This window comes from Equus asinus, chromosome 21 (assembly GCF_041296235.1).
Source record: "Equus asinus isolate D_3611 breed Donkey chromosome 21, EquAss-T2T_v2, whole genome shotgun sequence".
Lineage (NCBI taxonomy): Eukaryota > Metazoa > Chordata > Mammalia > Perissodactyla > Equidae > Equus > Equus asinus.
In genome coordinates this window covers 17,942,171-17,962,529 of record NC_091810.1, presented here as the reverse complement: position 1 = coordinate 17,962,529, position 20,359 = coordinate 17,942,171, and the positions used below count along the sequence as shown (strand labels likewise).

General features: G+C 57.6%; 1 protein-coding gene across 8 annotated transcripts in view; it reads right to left on the bottom strand.

The window, feature by feature from the left end:
- ATP2B2 (ATPase plasma membrane Ca2+ transporting 2) overlaps nucleotides 1–20,359 on the bottom strand; it is a 354,925-nt gene that overhangs the window by 263,659 nt on the left and 70,907 nt on the right. For 7 of the 8 annotated variants that reach the window (XM_044755363.2, XM_070492453.1, XM_070492452.1 and 4 more), the window contains exon 2: nucleotides 16,145–16,188. The exons of the other annotated variant lie outside the window; for it this stretch is intronic. The gene's annotated coding sequence lies outside the window, so the exon portion shown is untranslated. The remainder of the gene's footprint in view (nucleotides 1–16,144; nucleotides 16,189–20,359) is intronic. 8 annotated transcript variants of the gene reach the window in all.

Sequence of the window (20,359 nt, the reverse complement as noted above, 5' to 3'; positions counted from 1 at the left end):
GCCACAAAACACACTTCCCATACTTCACTCCTCTGCCCCAAACCTCCGTTTCCCCTAACCATCCAGATAAAGTCTGAGTTCCCTGACTCATCTGCAGAAAAAGCATTGATTGGGCACCACCTGTGTGCCAGGCCCTGGACCCAACTCAGACACAGGCTGGTCAGCACAAAGCAGAGTCTAGAACCCACAGCTTTACCCCTTCTCACACCCACCCACTCCCACCCCACCGCTTGGGTCTAAACCAGAGGCTGCAAACTGGCAGTCCCCAGGGGTATCTTGTTTGGCTTTTCCAGTGTTGGCCCAAAGTTTCAAATTTAGGAGATTTCACATAAAAACCTGGATTCCTGGCATCTCTTGAGAACCTGGCCATTCTGGGCCAGCTTTCCTTCACAGCAACAATTGCCTGGAGCCAAGTCCTACTTTCCCTTTAGACTGTGAAGCACTTTCCTTTTGGCCACAGTCCCCACCACTCCACGTTGTCTTATAGCCAGCCTGCTTCTTGCACTTAGCTCACGTGCCTGGGCCCTGGAGATATAAGAACCTGCCCCCCGGTCCACTTACATTTTCTCCAGTGCGTCTGACTGTTCTCCCCTGAGCTGTTGCCCCTGATCATCCCTCCTCCTGGAAGGCCCTTTCTCACCCTGCCTGATGGGAAGATAGCCCCTCTTATGAGACCCCACCTCTGAGTTCCCCCTGCTTCTTGGCAGAAGGTACCACAGGCTTCTGTGCTCCCATGTACCCCGTACAAATCTCCCTGCATGTCCTGCACCACAGTACCCTCGTTTATCGATACTACCATCTCCCTCACTAGAACGAGAGCCGGCCCCATATCTCTAGAGCAGAGCACCCTTACTCCCCCACCGAGCGGGCCCAAGGAAACCGTGAGGGGCAGATGCTAACTAACAAAGCAACAGCGCAGCCTGCAAGCCGGGCTCCGGGTGAGCTCTTGACACGTGCATCTCATTAACACTCAACAGAACCCAACCGGGGTACTTATTATCCCCACTTTACAGACGGAGAGACTGAGTCTGGCGTTGGCGGGGTGGGGGGGGGGGGTGGGCGGTACCCTGACTGCAAAGCTGGCCTGTCTACCATCTCAGAGCAGCAGCTTCCTCACCCCTCTGTTAGGCTCAACGTCCTTCCTTCCCACCCGACCAGTCACTGACCAAGAGGCCAGGCTGGGGGGAGACCGGACAATGACCCCGGGACCCAGGACTGGGGCATCGGGAGCAGGGGCCCTGTGCCCCGGCAGGCTCAGCGGGTCAGGATGTCACAAGAGAGACCTGAGGACCCCCCACCCAAGGTGGCCCGGGCACCTGGGTCACCTGCACAACCAGCACTAACCGCCACTCCAGGGGGAGGAGTCTGGGCTTCAAGTCGGGCCTGTCGCTCGTGAGCACAGGAGAGCCCTGCAACGCCAGCTCTCTGAGCCTCAGTTTCTGCTCCTGCACAATGGGGGTACAAGTGTACCCACCTCCAGGGCCAGAACAAGTGTGAAAGGAGCCAGGTGCCCAGGTCCGTGTGCAAGAGACGGCGGCAGCGACTCTCGACAGAGGCCCCGGGGAACGGCAGGCAGCGCGGGGAGGAGCCGGGACTGAGGCTGGTGCTGCTGTTCCCGGGGACACGGGCTGGGCGGCTCTTCCAGTGCCCCCGGCTCTCACGTCCCGAGCCAGCCCTGTGGGTGAACGTGTGCGCGTGGGGTGTGCACATGCGTGAGTGCCAGCACTGGGGGCTGTCTGTGTGGGTCTGTGCTGGGCGCAGTGTCTATTCTTACGACACTGGTTTGCAACCTCAGTGCAGGCACACACGTGTGTTGCCACATACCTGCTCATGCATAAGACCCTTCTGCAGAGGCCCCCCTTCCCCCTGCAGCCCGGACAACGTCTGCCTCAGTCACTGCTGTGTCCCCAGGGCCTGGCTCGTAGCAGTTGCTCAGTCAGTGTAAGTGTGATGACGGAGTCCACACACACACACACACACACCTCTGCTGTTTCCAACCAGTCTATGTTTTAAAAAACACTTGATTTGGTAATCAGGGACAGATCTCACACTGTTCTTAAATGTTCTCCCTCAACTTAACTCAGAGGCTGAGGTGCGCCACTGGCATGGCGGTCGGCGGAGGGGGATGAGCAGCCCAGTCCCCGAGTTGGCCAGGCTTGGCCAGGAACCCGATTCTACACGTACTGGCTGTGTGACACTGGCCAGTTGCTTCACCTCTCTGATCCCCTTGTGTGAGGATCAAATATGCCTGGACAGGGGAAAGCCCAGCACAGAGCGGAACACAATGGAGTTATCTGTCTAGGTGACTCTGACCTGGGGACCCCCACAAAGCTGGGCACCCCAGCCCTCCAGCACCAGGCCTCCCACTTTAGAAAAAACTCTCCGCCAGGCTTCTAATTCTCCTAGCCCCAAGGTCTGTTCCAAAGCCAGGGAGAATCTGGAACTCCAGGAGAGGGGTCCGTGGTGGCCCGAGGCAGTGCTCAATCAGCCAGCCTCAGTCACCCCTCCCGCCCTCTGCCACCGTGTCCAGGCTCTCCCAGCACCTAGAGGGACACGAGGCCGTCCTGAACACCTAGTGTCAAGCTGAGGTTCAGCACAGCCAGCCTGCCCCCCCAGCATTCCCATTCGATGGCCAGGAAACCCGCCCGCAGTGGGGACATGGCGCCCCCGTCACACTCACATCCATTAGCACTCACTCCCGTGGGTGGGGTGTGTGCGGGGTTAGATCTTCCTGTCCCATTGATGCTGGCACCACAGGTCCTGTGGCCCCACCGGGAGAGCCCAGAATCCGGGCCGTGTGGGTGGTGGGCCCGGCTGCGGGAGCCCGCCGGGATAAGGGAGGGAGGGTGCCTGAGGTGACAGCACCCTGAAGGGACGTCCCGCCATGCCCCCAGCTCAGCCTGACCACACTGGAGCTCGTCACCTCTCCTCCCCCCACTGCACCCCTCGCCCATCCCCTCTCTCACCGGGAGGCCCCATCACCCACCCAGTCCCACCGCCTCCTCTGAAGTCACCCCAGTTAATCACACTCAGTGCAGAGCAGAGCTGTCCACTGGTCCCTGATCCCGACCCCACCGCCTTGGTCTAAAGCATCAACCTCCAGGAGTCTGAGGACGCAGCTTTCTCCTGGGGGGTCTCCTGGTCTCCTTCCTCACCCCGCCCACACTGTAGCCAGACTGAGTTTTCTAAGATGCGAAACCAATCACATCACACCACAGTTTTAAAATCTTTAGTGCCTCTCACCTGTCTGCAGGACCAAGAGCAACCTCCTTCACCTGACATGTGAGGCCTTTCATGATGTGGCCCCATCAGTCAGTCTTTTCTACAGCCTCTGCTCAGGCCTGCTGAGCCTGTACCCATGCACTGTTACATTTCTCTCTGTCTAAACCTCTTTGCAGTCGCTCATAACATCTTGGCTGCTTTTTGTCCCCTGAACAACACCTACTCATCCTTCAAGACCCAACCCGAATGGTCCTTCTTCTGTAAATCTTCTCTAGCACCCTAAAGCCCTGTTGGTTTCCTTCTCCTCTGGACAGACTCTCCCTATCACACATCACATGCACTATGGTTACTTAAGCAGCCCTCCTCCTGGAAAGACTAGGGGCATTCTGGGTAGAAGCTTACCCTAGTCCTCTTTGAACCCCCTTATTCCAGGCAGTGAGCCTGGCATGCACATGGCCCTCGGTAAACATCCGGCAAAGGATGGGGGAAGGAGCTAAGGTCCCACGGGGAAGTCCTATAACCGCCTGGCTTTGCTTCCTCCCCCAGAATTCCGGCCCCTCAGGTGTGAGGAGCGCCAAGCCCTGCAGCTGCATCACAGAATCACCGGGAACAGGCTCCAGCTGTTTCCTCCTTCAGTCTCCCTGGCCACAGCTGTCCCAGCTCTGCGCTTCTGGAAGTCCCAGAGCCCTGGCTCCTTCCCGGCCTCCCTGGGTCCACAGCACTCGCAGCCCTCACTCCACCTCCGAGCTGTGCTGGGCCAGCGCGGCTGCAGGCGCGGGCCTCTCCAGCACCCTGGGCCCTGGTGCTCTGGCCCGAGGGGTCCTCAGGGCAAGGCGCCGTCGCAGCTCGGGCTGCCAGCAGCAGAGGCGGACAGAGCACGTCTGCAGAGCCCACAGCCACCCCCACCGCCACTGCGGCTCCAGGCCTCCTGACGTGCCTGCCCGAAGCCCGGAGCTTTGCAAGTGCACGGAGAGAGAGAGAGAGGACCGGAGAAGAACACCTAACTGGAGGTCACCCGTGGGGGCTGGACAGTTAACCATGTGCTGCTGGAGGAACGGCCCCAGACGGGGTGGAGGGGGTGGCGGGGGCTCCAGGCCACTGGCGGGGAGCTCTGAGGGAGCTAGGGCCTCTGCACACTGGGTTTTGTTTTTGTTTTAATGGGAATGGGCATAAAACCCACACCGTGACAGCAGCAGCCCTGGCTGGTGATCACGCCTCTTTTGATGGCTCGGGCGATGAGGTGACCGTCCCTGGGATGGGGCAGCCCCTTCAGTCTGTTCATGGGCAAGGGGGCTGTTTGGCCAGACACCAAATGACCCCATCCTGCTGGCCACTCCTCACCAACTTCCTACTCCACCGCCCTGTGCTGCCTCTGAGGTCAGCTCACATTCCCAGTGGGCTGCTCACAGTTCTGGAAAAATCTGTGACTCAATCTACCCTCCTTGACCATTGCTGGTTCCTTTGCTTCTCTCCGTGACCCCGTTTTGTGTTCTTGTGTCTCTCTCATCAGCGGATCAATCAATCGGTCAGTCCTATTTTTCCGGCCCCCTATTCCCGGCTCTGGCCTTGAGCTCTGCTGTCCCCATTCCTGACGATCACAGGGCGCAAGCCCTCCTCCCGGCCCCCACTGATCCCTTCCAGCTTCCGCACTCCTGAAGCCGCTCACCCCTTTGACTATTTTTGGAGTGGCCCAATGTGGGGGCATTTCCAGGACCTTGGGGCCCTTCCAGGATTTGAGGCCAGGCATTCCCACAGTGGGGCCGACATGAACTGCACATGAGGACAGCGGACCCTCTGGGCTTGCAAACATGACTGGGTAGGGGGAGGGAAAGAGAAAGGAACAGCCAAGCCAGCCAAGGGACCAGGTCCGGACCCCTGTCAGCACCAGCTGCAGACCCCCCACCCGAGGGCATGCATGCCGGGCAGGGCCAGGCCGACTCCAGACCCAGGCCTGCGTCCCTGGACCTGGCTTCCCATCCTGCTCCCCTCACTTTGTGTCTGGGTGTTCCAGGGCAAGCTACTTGGCCTCTCTGAGCCTCAGTTTCCCTCAGGTGATTGGAGAGAGCGATGCCCACACCCTTCAGAAGCCAGGCAAGTCTTCCGCGGGACAGTGTGCACGACACTCTGGCCCAGCACCCCCAACCGGCGGTGGCTCGAGAGCTGTGACTTCCTCTCTCCTGATGCCCCCCCACCACCCCCAGTCTCCCAAGGGGCCCCTGGAAGACGTGGAGCTGGGTAAGGAAGTTCCAGAAAGCTGTGTAATGACCTGCAGCTAGGACCCCACCAGGACGGCCCAGAAGTGAGGGTTTCTGGAAGGCAGCAGGGAGCCCCTGGGAGGGATGGAGGCTCTGGCTTTTCAGAACTGGCCTGTGGCTGCCCGGTGAGAACGAGGACGAGGACGAGGACGAGGACAAGGATGGGAGAAAGGAGGAGGGCCAGGCATCCCTAGACTCTTTGCCGCCTCCTCTAGGTCCCAGGCCCCGCCCACACTTTCGAGCCCCTTTCAAAGTCGTGCTCGTGGGCGTGTGGCAGCCCCTCATGGCCCCTGGAGCCCAAATCACTGAGTGTTTCTCTCCTTCTAGATGCTTCTGCCCACATAGCCTGAGACTAAACCACCACCACGTTCGCTGCACAAGGAGAATGAAACGGGGTCACAGACGTGCAGGGAAAGTGACCGGCTTAACAGGTTCCACCCTGAGAATGTTCTAGGCCTCGCTCGCTCTTCAAGTGCCTGACGGAGCCAGGATTCCTAACACCCTCCTTCTTGAAAACAAAGGTGAGCCTCAGTCTCCCAAACCCACGCGGCACCCTGGGTCTCATTCCTCTGTCCCCCCTCTGTTTCTCTGTCGTCCCTCCCCGTCCGTGGTGTATAAAGAGGCTCAGGGAGGACATGTCAACAACTGCCAGAGGGAGCCATGGCCCCACCTCCCTGGGCCTCAGTCTACTCCTCTGTGAAATGGGAGGCGTTGGGGGGGCGCCCTGCCAGCCCGGACAGGCCAGGAACGTGTCAAGCCCAGCAGGGCCACACACACTGCCAGAGGGACCCGCGGGAGAGCATCCTCAGCGACCACTAAAGGTCACGGAAGCACAGCCCACCTGGCTGGGCTCCCGGCGTCTCAGTGGGGGCCCACAGCCCGACTCAGCCGGGACGAGCCCATTTCACGGGTGGGAAACCAGGACCCAAGGGCTCACAGGTGCCTCCGAAGATTTAGACATTTCAGAACCAAAGAGCTGCCGCGTCCCAGCCGAGAAGTTGCCCCTGATTCCGTCCGTCTGTCCGTCTGTCGGAACTGCTGGTGCTCATCCACCCCCGAAGGGTTCCGCCGGGCGTTTCTGTTAAGCGCCTTCCCCTCACGTGTTATCTTAAGTCGTGAATGTGCAGCCGGCGGGGGCGGGCAGGGCCCACTGCTCCCGGTTTACAACTGGGGCATGATGAGCGCTGTGAGCAGACACGCCTCTGCCCTGGCCGTGTGTCTGCTGGCGGCTGAGGGACGGGCAGGGCCGTGTGGGTCTGCGCCCGCCTCTCCGGCCACACAGCCCGGGCCCCGGAGAGCGTCCTCAGACATGAGTGTCGCCCGGCCCCACTGCCCTCTCCTCTTGGGCTCTGCCAGCCCTCGCATCCCGGCACTGACCTGGGGGCGGGTGTTACCCTCCCTTTGCAGGATGAAGGCAGCCTGAGGGGTTAGGAGCTTGCCGGAGGCCACACCGCCGGTGACCGGAGCAGAATCATCCCCGGGGGGGACTGGGTCCCTCCTTGAGTGACTCAGCTGGGAGTAGGGACCTGTCCCACTCCTGCTCCCAATGAGTCTGCCATGCCCCCAAACCCACATGGGCTTTCCTGTCCCCGATTCTCATTTCAGCCTGTCCCCTGCCCCTTCTTGCCTCTGTCTGTAAAAATCCTTTACAGTCTGCGTTAACTTCTGCCTCTGGCGAGTCCAGAGTGACCCAACCTCTCCAAGCCTCAGTTTCCTTGTCTGTAAAATGGGGACAGTACTAATACTGCGAGTATTTAATAAGAGAACGCACTTCAAGGGCTGGGCATGTCCCCGGGCACAGAGAAGGCAGCCCCCCAAAAACACCTGTAGTTGCGGCTACGTCTGTCCTGGTGACCCCCAGTCAGAAGCGATTTTGCCTGCATTTCCGTCACGCCACGTCCTGTTTTTCACACTGTTCTAAAGCATGGAGAGCGACTCCCATCTCTTCTCTCCATCCACACTCTGAGCTCCCAGAACCGGGCGCACTGAGCGCTGGACCATTCCCTCCAGCCTGCCGTGACAGCTCCCACCTTAGCCCCTCCCAGGCCCCACAGCCCCGAGGGGGTCCCTGCTTCCTCACCAACATTCCACCTTGGTCTCATGCAGGTGGCTTCCGTCCCATCCCCTCCCCTGAAGCCACTCAGCGCAAGGTCGTGGCAGGCCCCCTCCCTGGCTTACAGCAGCTCTTAGCACTGATGCCCGCCCCTCCCTGGAAAACCCCGGCCAGGGGACCGTGTCCTCGGCTCTTCTCCTCCCTCTTAGGCCATCCTGCTTTCTCCCCCGCGGGCCCTCCCCTCTCCAACCTCTAACTGCTGGATGCCACCCAGCACTGCCCTGGGTGGGCTTTGTCTCCCCTCCAACGACACTCACTTCCTGAGTCATCTCGTCCAGTCCCGTGGCTTCAAATAGGCGCTATACACTGATGTCTCCCTGAGCGCCAGACTCACAGATCCACCTGCCAGCTCCACATCTCTCCTGGGGGCCTAACGAACATCTGGAAGCTGGCACATCCAGACCACGACCCTTCATCTCTCCTCCCACGCCCACCTCTGGCCTCCGGTCCTCTGCTGGTCTCGGTAAATGGCATCAGCATCTGCCCTGCTGTAGAATAAACAATTTGACTGGCTTTTGTCCCTGGTCCCTGGAGGGAAACTCTAAATCCCTGGAATTTCCCAGGTGACAGAGGTGTCTGTGTTGTTCACGAGCCCCTGGGACCACAGCTGAGTTTATGCCAAGGAGCTCAGTCAGGATGGGAGCTGGTCCCCGGGAAGACCAGCCATGGGATTAGAGGGCTGGGCTCTGAGCCAGCCCCAGCTCCGGGAGGAGGGGGAGGATGGAGATTGCCTTCTGTCACGTGGCCCAAGATTCAGCCACTCATGCCCACGTAATGAAACCTCAATAAAAACCCTGGACACCGGAGCTCAGCACAGCTTCCTGGCTGGTCAACAACTGATTTGTCAGGAGGGCGGACCTCCTGGTGGGACCCTGCCAGGCCTGCCTGATGTGTCTTCACTCAGCGGGTCCTGATCTGTGTCCTTTATCACAAACTGTAGTTGTAAGTACAGTGCTTTCCTGAGTTCCATGCGTCATTCTAGTGAGATATCAAACGAGAGGGGATTACAGAACCCCCACTTTGTAGCCAGTCCATCAGAAGTGTGGCAGCTTGGGGACCCCCCTTGCAGCTCGCCTCTGACGGGGGGCAGTCTTGTTGGGAACCGTGCCCTCTAACTCGTGGGGTCTGCTAACTTGGGGGGTCAGCCACAGATTTGAATGTCAGCACCCCAGTGGGCATCAGAATACACTCCAAGGGTCCCCCTGGATCCCCTCCTTCCCTCACCCCCACATCCAATATAAGAGTGGGTCCAGTCTGCTCAACCCCATGTCGCTCAGAACACGGCCACTTCTCCTGCCTCCGCTGCCACTGTCCTGGTCCAGCCAGCAGCACCTCCCCCCCGAATGCCCCAGCAGCCTTCTCCCTTGCTCCCTGGGGCCTGCCCTCCACACAGCAGCCAGGGGTTCTGTTAAGGCACAGTCAGCCCGCGCCACTCCCCTGCTCGGTGCCCCATCCCCCCAGGAATGAAGGCGGAGTCCTCAGGATCGAGCCCCGCTGCAGCCTCCCTGACCTCACCTCCCACCGCGTGCCGCCAGCCTCTGGGCAAGCTGTCACAGAGACGACCTGGGGTGTGAGAGCATCTCCCGGTCTGCAGCTGGTTGCGATAAAGACGTGTTTCCATAGAGACGGGAGGAACCACAATAGGGTCACACGGTTCCAACAGTCGGAGAGAAAGGAGACCCACGCTCTGTTAGCAGGCAACGAGCGGACGCTCCGAAAGCCAAAAGCACCAGGTCGTTTACTTCAAAAGTTACTGAGAGATTACGGACAAAAACTCAAATGAGAGAAACGCACTGAACCCAGACTCTCCTAACTCGGGTTTTCGTCCTGTTTCTACCGTTTCTGACTTGTGTGACCATGGGCAAGCGGCACCCTCTCCATGAGCCTCGTTTGTTTTCTGTAGAATGGGGGGACACTAGTCTCTCCTGGCCTACGTCCCGGTCACTGCGAGGGGCCGGGAGAGGCGGGCGGGAGCAGGTCCGCCGGATGCGGCTCAGTTGACTCCTGTGCCCACATCCACCGGGACAGGCAGGCCCAGGACACTCAGGCAAGAAATGAAGATCTAAGTGGATCTCTAGGAATAACAGCCAATTTTCAGTCTCCCAGGAAAGGTGCTGAGAGAAGAGATTTTGCTAAATCAAAGGAAAATGCTGAAACCAAGCTTCGTGCACTGTGGGGCCAAGTTTTCTCGGTCAACCGTCCGCTCCACAACTCGGAGATCCTGGGCACAGGCTGGGGTTCCCCGCCGGGGCCTCTGGCAGGCGGCCTCTTCACCTCTCCGGACCTGGGGACAGGCTGCCATCCCTGTCAGCCGACCTGCCGGGGTCAGAACCCCTCTGAGGGGCTGGCGGTTGGGCTGGCGGAGCTCAGTGTGGGGTGAGAGTTTGGCAAAGGCACCCTCAAATATCTCTGCGGACATCTTCCTTGCTGCCCTTGCCTAGATCCAAAACCTGGAGTCGTCCTTGCTCTCTCTCCCTTTCTGCCCACGTCTTGACTGCCATTCTCTTCCCTCCACTTCTCCTGACTCATGGCCTCCGTCGAGTCCAGGCCACCACATTCTTGCTTGAACAACTGCATCAGCCACCCTGCTGGTCCCCGTCTTGCTCCCGGCATCTATTCACTCCATAGCAGCAGCCAGAGCAGTCTTTCCAAAACACAAATCTGTTCCAATCGCTCTCTGACTATAACCCTCCAGTAGCGTCCCGATGTTCTTAGGCTGAAATCCAAACCCTCCTGATAATAGTGGCCTTAGGATGCTGTTCTCCTGCCTTCACCTCTGACCTTTTATCTCACCAGCCTCCCCTCTTGCTCTCTGTGTTCTAGTGATGCTCAGCTTCTGTGTTTCCAATGCTTCTTGCTCACCGTAGGGCCTTTGCACAGGTCATGCCTTTACAGGAATATCTTTTCTCCTTGTTTGGGCTTCCCTTTTCCTCATCTTCTTCTTGGTCCATCATCTAACATCTACGATCTGCTCAAGTAGATGTATTCTCACACACCCTCCAGTTTGCATCTTAAATAAGCACTTCCTCAAGGAAGCCTGCCTTGATTCCACCATCCCCTCCCCTGCCATTAGGCTCTCATAGCCGGCTGGGCTTCACAGCACTCATCACATTATAATTCTTGTTTCGTTATCTGTTTTCCCCCTTAGGCTGTAAGCTCCATGGGGGTAGGGACCCTGTCCACTCGCTCACTCCTCTCTCTCCAGAGCCACGCCCCTAACAGGAACTCGATGCTTTGTTAGTTTTATAGACTCACCTCGGAATCAGTTTTGAATCCTTTATGCTCCACCTCCCTCTGCAGCTTACACCCAGCCCCGGATCTCCCTTATGTCACCAACCTTGCCCCACAGACACTTGCTGAGCACCCACTTCTCAGCCCCACTGAGGCCCGGCAGCCCTCAAGGAGACGTGCAGACAGACCCCCGTGATGTGGCGTGCCAGTGCTCTGCTAGGGGCAAGCCCCAGAGAAGGCAGGACTGCCTGGGAGGTCAAGAGAAGCTTCAGGGCAGAGGAGCCCCATGAATAGGGCCTTAACGGATGTATAGGAGTTTGTCAGGTTGGGGGTAGAGTAGAGGGAAGGGCATGGACAAACACCCAGAAAAATGAAATCGCACTAACAATGTCTCCCAGGTCTTCCTCTGGAGTCCCACTTCCAGGGCTGACATCTACATCCTCATCCCAGCACGTCTGCTAAGCTTCTTAACTAGATTTTTCTGCCACAGTCTCTCTTAGCTTTACTCTCACTCTGTTCCACCTTTGCTCAAGAACCTGCTGTGGCTCCCTACTACCTTCCACCTTCCACCTTAAATCTAAGGGGCCTGCCTGCCATCAGATGCCTGCCTCAGCCTCTCCCCGTCTCTCTCACTCGGTGATTCTCTCATTACTCTCTGACATAATCAGCTTTGCTTCTGCTACACTTGACAACCACAACCTTCCACAGCCAACTTGCTCATCCTACTCCTTCTGTCCACCATTGATTTTATAAATCAATCACTTTTAAGTCGATGCAAAGAAAAATTATGTTTTAAATTTGAGTTTTAACGTCCAGAAACCCATTTGAATGATTTAAGTGGTTTTTAAAAGTTTTTAATTATTTTATCGAGGTCATATTGGCTTATAATATTGTGTAAATTTCAGGAGTACGTGATTATACTTCAGTTTCTGTATAGGCTGCATCGTGTTCACCAAGAAAAAATAGACAAATGGGAGTAAATCAGACTAAAAAGCTGCACAGCAAAGGAAACCAACAAAATGAAAAGACAACCCACCAAGTGGGAGAAAATATTTGCAAACCGTATATCCAAGCTGGGGTTAATTTCCAAAATATATAAAGAACTTATACAACTCAACAACAAAAAAATGAACAACCAGATCAAAACATGTGCAGAGGATCTGAGCAGACATTTTTCCAAATACGACAGACAGGCGGCCAACAGGCACATGAAAAGATGCTCAACATCACTAATCATCAGGGGAGCGCCAACCAAAACCACAAGGAGACATGGCCTCCCACCCATCAGAATGGCTACAATAGACATGACGAGAAACAACAAGTGTTGGGGAGGATGTGGAAGAAAGGCAACCCTCACACTCTGCTGGTGGGAGTGCAGACTGGTTTAATTGTTTATGGCTAACTCTCTGCTTCTCCTCGCAGAAGTGCTTGAGTCTCTCTTAGCAAAATTAATTTCTGTGGGCTGAGCTCCTTTGCTCCAGCCTCGAGCGGCCGGTTGGTGGTGCATGGGCTCAGCTGGGAGTGGTGCTACTTTGCTCCCGGGTCCTGCTGGAGAGGTGAGTGGTTACTCAGCTGCACTGCTTGCGTTAGGGGTCTGCTTCACCCCTCCTGGGGGCCTCTTCCGGAGCGGGACAGTGTCTTCTCCACCCACACTCACCTGCTCCCCCTCCAGCTTCAAGCTCAGTGCTCTGTGAAAGAAATGGCCGCCGGCCCCAGGAACAGGCTGCCCCTGTTGTGGGCTAAGCTGTGACCCCAAATTCATACGCTGTAGCCCCAACCCCCGGCACCTCGGGACGTGACTGTATCGGAGGAGGGTCTCTAGAGAAGTCATCAAGGTGGGATGAGGTCACAGGGGTGGACCTAGTCCAATGTGACTGACGTCCTTACGAGAAGGGGAGTTCAGGACACAGACACACACAGAGGCAGGACCATGTGAGGACCCAGGGAGCAGGCGGCCGCCTACAGGCCCAGCAGAGAGGCCTCAGACGGAACCAGCCCTGCCGATGCCTTGATCTTGGACTTGCGGCCTCAGAGCCGTGAGAGAGTCCATGTCCATCGCCTCAGCGCCCCCGTCTGCGGTCTTTGCAACGGCAGCCTGCCAACCAACGCAGCTCCCAGTGCCCGTTCCCCCAGAGCCACCGTGCCGGGGCCAGAAGAAAGACTGGGTGGCGCTGACATTGGCTTCCAGGAAAAAAGTGCTCTGAGCAAAAGAACCCTTTAGACTGGAAAGTGCCAGCGTGACAATTGTCATACAGCTGACTGGAGAAGCGCACACACACACTGGGGGGCCGGGGATCTCGTAACCACACCGCTCTTCATGCTTGTACAGACGGTGAACGTCCCCTGTGGGAAGTTCAGAAAGCGCAGAGAAGCACAAAGAAGAAATAAGTCACCGCACCCTCCCGCACGTGGGTACCTGTTTCTCCAGTCTTCTCTCTCTCCTCTCTTTCTCCCTTGCTTACTGATGCTCCTTCGTGCCTATTTTTTTTTTTTTATGCAGTTACGATTAATTTTTGGCAAATTGCCTTTTGCTTAACACTGAAATATGAACACTTCCCCCTCCGTGATTGAAAATTCATCTCCAACATCGAATTCAATAGCTGCCCAGGACATTCCACGACCGGCACGTGCCGTCACGGGCGCCCCCAGTCCCCTGCTGTTGGACATTCGCCTTGTTCTCTATTTTTTAGCCAATCCAAACAATGCCGTGATAAACATCCCTGTAGAGAAATCTCCGTCCTCGTCTTGGGCTATTTCCCTGGGGCAAACCTCCTAGACGGGAATTACTGGTGACTCACATTTTGAAAGAGGAAATTTTTAGAAAAATTCTTAAAACTTTCTAGTAGGTCATCTCCCTTTTTAGGGGTGTAACAACCTCTGACCACACAAATTAAAAGCTCCCCAGAATCTGTATTGTAATTTTAGACATCTTAAAAAACAGAAAAAAGAGGTGCCACCGCGGTGACCTAGTGGTTAGTTTTGGTGCGCTCCGCTTTGGCAGCCTGGGTTCGTGGGTTTGGTTCCCGGGCACGGACCTGTGCCACTCATCAGCCATACTGTGGTACCATCCACATACAAAGCAGAGGAAGACTGGCACAGATGTTAGCTCAGGGCCAATCTTCCTCAGGAAAAATAAACAGAAAAAAGAAAGAACAAAGAACACCTAGGTTATCCGGCTATAGTCAACGTAAGAAAGTGACAACCATGACTGGCTAAAAGGAAGTTGCCCCTCAGGTAAGAGACTGGTTCCTTAGGAAGGGAAGGGAAGGAGGTGGCTGGCTGTATTTACAACACTCTGTGGAGTGGGGACCCATTTTACAGATGAGGAAACTGAGGCACAGAGAGCTAGAGTCACTCGCTTGCCCAAGGCCACACACAGCTTGGGAATAGAAGTAAATGTGTGCACAGGTCAAAGCAGGGAGGAACAACACCCGCCCAACACATGCCTGCGGCAACAAGGAGAGGAAACTGTGAGTAAGTAGTTTCTGTATTTTCCAGCCTTTCAAAAATGTGATGTTGCTTTCACAGGGATGCCATGGAAAATACAAGGTGAAGGAAGCCAGCTGGACCTGGGTTCCAATCCTGCCTCGTAGCAGCTGTGTGACCTCGGGAAGTGCCTTCCCGTCCCTGAGCCTCAGTCTCCTCGGCTCAGACGGGCACGATCACGCCATCTTGGTCTCGGGACACCTCGGTCAGTCCTCAGCAGCACCCGGCGCGGCAGCAACTCAGCAAACACCAGTTCCCACACAAACCAGCACCTTGCCGGGCCCTGGAAATGCAGACAGAGGGGACAGGGCCGGCTCAGGGAGGGGCTGAGCGTGCAGAGGGAGAGACAACTATATCCTGAGGTGACAAGCACTTGAATGGAGGGAAAAACCAAGTCCACATTATTTTCGGAAAACGACCCTGGCTCGGCTGCTTCCTCAGGAGCTCAGAGATCAGGAGGCCACGTGCTCCTCTGACAGACCTCCATCCTTCCCCACAGCACCTCCGACTGCTCCATCACCACCCACCTGTCCAGCCCCAGGTCCCCCAGCCCTGCCACCTGCTGGGCTGATCTGGTCGGACAACCTGCACAAGGGACACGAGGCCCAGAGGTTGCCAGATCACCCCAGACGGCGTTCGGGGAAAAACGGAGAGTAATGTGCTCATTACATACAACTTGGAAAACACAGAAAACTCGACTTGCCCACAATCTCGCAGCTCGGAAATAACCTCCTCGAACCTCCAGGTGACATTTGGACAGAAGCTTTCGACACTTCTTCCTCCTCCTCTCCCAAGAAGTGGGACAGGCGGCGGTGACGTGGGCGCCATGACAGGCTGGTCACCAGGGAGGGGTTGCTGAGTTCTCTGCTCCCGTCCACCCCCCGGAGCGCCTGTGGATCCGGCCGAGGGGCGAGGCCAGCTCCTCATACACCCACCCAGCCCGGGAAGGACGATTTCTCCGAGGCCCCCAGGGAAGCAGCAGCCTGGGGGCCACTGGCAGCGGATCTGCTGGCGGGTCCTGGAGAACTCCTGGGCAGTCCCCCAGGCAAAGGGGCCGTGTCTCCGATGGATGGTTTTTAGCTGGGGCGTGCTTTCGCTGGGGCATCGCAGTGGGGAGGGTCACAGGCTAGCCCACAGAGGCCCCATCCACTCAGGACTGGGGCCAAGAACAGTGTTCCTAGAGCCAGCTCCGCACAGTCACTAAGCTCCCAGGACCGTCCTCTGCAGGCCCCCAGGCCTTCATTCTGTCGCAACCCACCCCCCTCGCAGGCTGGGCTGGGGCCCTCTGCACAGTGCTCCCCCTTCTCAAGTCCCCAGATCCAAAAAGAACCCCTCAGTGTGGCTTACCTCAGCAAAACAATAATTAAAAAGTAATCTGACGGCATTAAAAGATACTAAAGTGTGAATGACTGATAGGATACCCACGTAACCCACACAGGAATACTGCTCTTTATCTCAGAAGGACACTAATCCACGCACACTGAGGTAAAGTGGCAACACACAGGCTCCATGGGGCACAGAGAAGGGACAAAGTCACACCCAGGAAATATGCCCAAGCTGCAGTGTCAGGCCAGCCTCTGCCTCCCATTTTCTCCTGTGCCCCAGGTTTCGGGGAGCGGTTGAGGACGGCGTCAGTGTCGGGAGGGGGTTAGGAAGGCGGTGGGGGGGGGGCGTCTGACAGGAGGGGTGCAGAGAGCGGGGTGGCTGACCCTACAGACAGGTAGTTTGCAAACCGGGTGTTTCTAAGTCGGGCCACAAATGGTGCTGAAGTGGCGCACCTGCCGGGGGGGAGGTTCTGGGTCCCCACAGTGAGCCAGGGTCTTGGGCGCACACTCACCTGTCTCCTGGCTGCTCTGTGTCCGCGCTCCGGGTGCGGGAAACCTGCGAGCGGACAGATCAGAGAGGTCTGTCAGAGGGGCCTGTGTTTTCTAGGTCACAAACCGGTGGCCAGAGATCTGGATCCGGCTGTTTAAAATTTAATATTTGTTTAAAATTTAATCTTTAAACTGATCTCAGCATTTAGAACCGAGGGATTTCATGCAAAAGTCCAGCTTCCCGACTGCTCCGGGAGAGCTGTGCCTCTGGGCCGCGTGCAGAGGACAGTGACGGGCTGGAGCCACGTGGCTGCCCCTCCAGGCCCACAGATGCCCCCGCTCCTGCCTGTCTGTCCCCGCAGGGCTCAGGTGTGCGCCCCTGTTCTGGGATCTGACGCCGGGACCTGCACAACTCCGGGGGGTGGGGTATTGCTCTCCTTCCGGACCCCCTGGCCCCTCCACTCCCTTCCCTCCACCCACTCCAGCTCCAGACACACAAATGGAGAAGTCCGGAGGGAGACCGCCAGGCCCGGCCTTTGGAGAAATCAAGGGTGAGAAGATTGAGTCAGGCTCCAGACAAAATTCGGGTGGGGCCCTGCTACCCCCTCTCCAGCGTTGCTTTCCAGTATGCTCTGTGCCTCTGGGGGCTGAATCGGGCAGTCCTGAGGGTTTCAGAAAGGACCTCTTCCCAAAAGCATGGGCGGGACCAGTGCAGCTAGCCCCCCCAGGGAAGCAGAGTGGGGGATGCTGCAGCCGCCATCCCCGGTCGGAAAGGCTGTAGGGGGGCAATGGTTTCCAGACCCAGGCACACAGAGGGCTGGGTGGAGAAGACCCTTGACAGGGGCTGCCACCTGTGGTCAAGGGGTGAGCCAGCCCAAGGCAATGCTGAGGGAGAGGGCTACGGGTCTAACCACCCTAACCTCTGTCACCCTCCCTCTATATCCTGCCAGAGCTCCCCAGTGGCCAAAGCCAACAGGAAGCCGGGGGAAGGCGTGCACATTCAGCCTTTTGCCTCCCAGGGTGCAGGCAGGTGCAGAAGGGTAGACAGTGGGTCTCGAGGGGCAAATGGCAGACGCCCAGCACAGCGGCCATGCCTCCCGGAGCTCTGCTGACCCACAGACCCTCAGTCCTCAGGAGGCCAAGGCCAGCTGGGTCCTCCAAGCGTCAGGAGCCCGGCTCTGCTCCTACGGCTGAGAGCTGTGCCGACCCTCCCCAGCCCATTCGGCCCAGCTGGCCTCCAGGGCCCCCGACCCCAATGCCCAGAGCCGGGCCCAGGCCCTGAGCACCCCTCGCTGCCCCGCCTGCTCTCTTCCCGGACACCCTTCAAACTCCTCTCACCCCACAGCCGGCTGCCCCCTTCCTAGAAAGACAACGCAGCCCAGGGTTCACAGAGATCCAGGAGCAGAGCTGTGGGGACCCCACAGACACGAGGCCCACAGGGGGCAGTCACGGGGGCGAGGCGGCCGGCTGAGAGTCCCTTCCCCAAATCTCTTCCGGGAAAAGCAAGAGCCCCAGAGGACAGACCACATGCAGGACTGGTTTCATGGAACCCAGGGCCAGAAGGGACCCGGGAGACCACCTGCTCTGGTACCTGCTTTGTACAGATGGGGAAACTGAGGCCGGCCACACAGCCAGAAAGTGGCAGGCACCGTGTTTTGTTCGCCCAGCAGATGGTCCCCTCCTGCTGGCCTGGGACACACGGGGGCCCGGCCACGTCGGGAGACTGACGTTCGGCTGCGTTTGCTCAATAGTGATCTTACAACATCCAGGGATCCCCAGTCTGTCCACTCTGCGCCCCAGCTCTGTGAGGCAGGTTCTGTGACGATTCCTGTCACAGAAGAGGAAGCTGAGTCCCAGAGGAGATACCCAACATGCCTTAGACCAGCACGGCAGGAGAGTTCTGGAGCAGAGGCAACAATATCGACGACAGTAATAATAGCCAGCATCCCGATGAGCATGCTTTCTCCCTGTGCTCCGTGTTGATTCGACACCCTTAGATCATCCCCATAGCGTCAGCTAACACCTGCATCACGACACACAATTACCATCTTGTTTTTTGTGGTGAGAACATTTAGCATCTACTCTCTTAGCAACTTCCCAGCATCCCGGCCCACCCGCCTTGGAAGGGATAAGCACCCGCCACGTGGTACTTAGGCGCCTCAGACCGTTTTGCTCCCACACTCCTTTTCTGACCCTCTGTGGGCCTCGCCCTGATGTCTCAGCCCACAGGAGGCGGAAAGCTCAGAGGTGGCGCCTGTCACGCCCACTGCCCGTCTGGTGATGTTCAAGAGCCCCCTGGCTCAGCCGGGCCCCCCGCTCCCCACCTAGGCCCTGAGCTCAGGCGCACGGCAGCCAGGCCGCGGGCTGGGAGCAGAGGCCCGCATTGTCGGGGCGCCCCCCGCTTCTCCCGCGGGGCCTGCGGAAATGAAAGATTGATGAGCAATCTGTCCGCACTGGTGAATTTTTAATTACGGAAGAAAGGAGACCCCGGCCCCTGGCCCAGACCAGAACCTCGGGGAGGGTGGTTCTTGGGTGTCACCACTGTCAAATTTCATCCACGCCGACAACAGCTAGGAACCCTGTGTCCGAGCTTTTCTGTCCATAAATAAAGGCGAAGGGTTGGGATGGGGAGTAATTGGTGGGAAAACCGCCAGACCCCCAGCGTGGAAAGTTCTGGAGTGGGACGAGGGTGAGTGGGACGAGGCCTGGGGCAGGCCCACGCACGGGAGCCTGAAGGCCGTCCAGCTGCCGGGCTACGACCCTGCCCTCCTGACTCGCAGTGGCTGCACCTCGCACCCTGATCCGCTTACGGTCAACAAGCTGGCGCAGGGCCGGGCGAGGGCCCCGGCTTGAGGTCACCGGCCCAGGAGAGCAGCCCTGTGGGCGCATCCATGACGCAGTCCGTCCAATCTCACGAGCCAGCCGGTAAAGAGGAACGAAGGCCTGGGTTCGAGTCTCAGCTTCCTCACCCACTGGCCCATGTTCCCGAGCAAGACCCCTCAACCTCCCGCACCTCAGTCTTTGCCTCCACAAAATGGGGACAGAAGCAGCTGCTGTTCGGGCCGCGGTGAAGGGGCATTGGGGCTGCAGGGCAGACACCGACTCTGTGCCGGCACACAGTGAGCTCTGGATAAACATTAGCCGGAACAAGGAAGAATAACCCAGCAGCTCTGCTCTCCTATCACTTATAAACCAGCGGGGACCTCACAGCCGCTGAAACCAGAACAAGCGAGGAAGACAGACTAAGGGTGAAAGACACCACCAAACACCGGAGGTGAGAATTCGGGGGCAGGATCATTTTGATTTAGGGGTAGCATTCAGGGGAGGCTTCCCGGAAGAGGGGACCTCAAAAATATACCTCCAAGAGCTTCCACCCTTTGTGAGCTCAGGGACTGATCTCATCAGGTGGGAGGCCTTCCCCATCCTGACGTCCCCTTGTGGCAATGTGGGCATCGCTGAGGTTCCAGCATGTATCTGGTTCTAGTGACACCACTGCTCAGTCAATAAAGTCACGAATCATTACTTCCCCGGGACTCCAGATTCCCAGCTCACGCCCCACCTCCTCCAGGAGCCCACCCAGGATTTCTCCAGTGCACGTGGACTCCATTCTTCTCATGTGCCACTGGCACCCAAGGCCCAAACCACATGCCCTGAACAGCCTGCTTGCAGGGGAGGAGCCCTGGGGTCTAGCCCCAGCTTGGCCCTGCTCCCTGTGAGACGCTGGGCAAGTGCCAGCCATTCTCTGGGCCTCAGTTTCCTCATCTGTGAACAAAGGGGTTGGACTAGGTTAGAGTCCCCGAGAGTGAGCTCCAGGGGGCACTAGTCTTTTGAGAGGCTCCCTAAAATAGGGCACCATGATTCACACTGTGGCCCCTGCCTCCCTTATAGATTTCACAAAGCAATGAACACGTCAAGCCTCTGATAAGTCCTGCAACACAGAAACTGGCTTAGTTTTGCTTGACTCAGCATTTCCCAAATTAACTTGACTATTGAACTTCTTTGGAGTAATGTCTATTAACACCCCACAAAACTGGCATTCTTCAGAACCCATTTTGGGAATACTGGCCTCACAGATCTTTCAGGTACCTTCCTGCTCTGTCAATAAGGGGATTCTAGAGTTTGGGGTGTGCTGGGGCCAGCCCCGTGGCCAAGTGGTTAAGTTTGCGTGCTCCGCTGGGGCAGCCCAGGGTTTTGCTGGTTTGGATCCTGGGCATGGTCATGGCATTGCTCATCAGGCC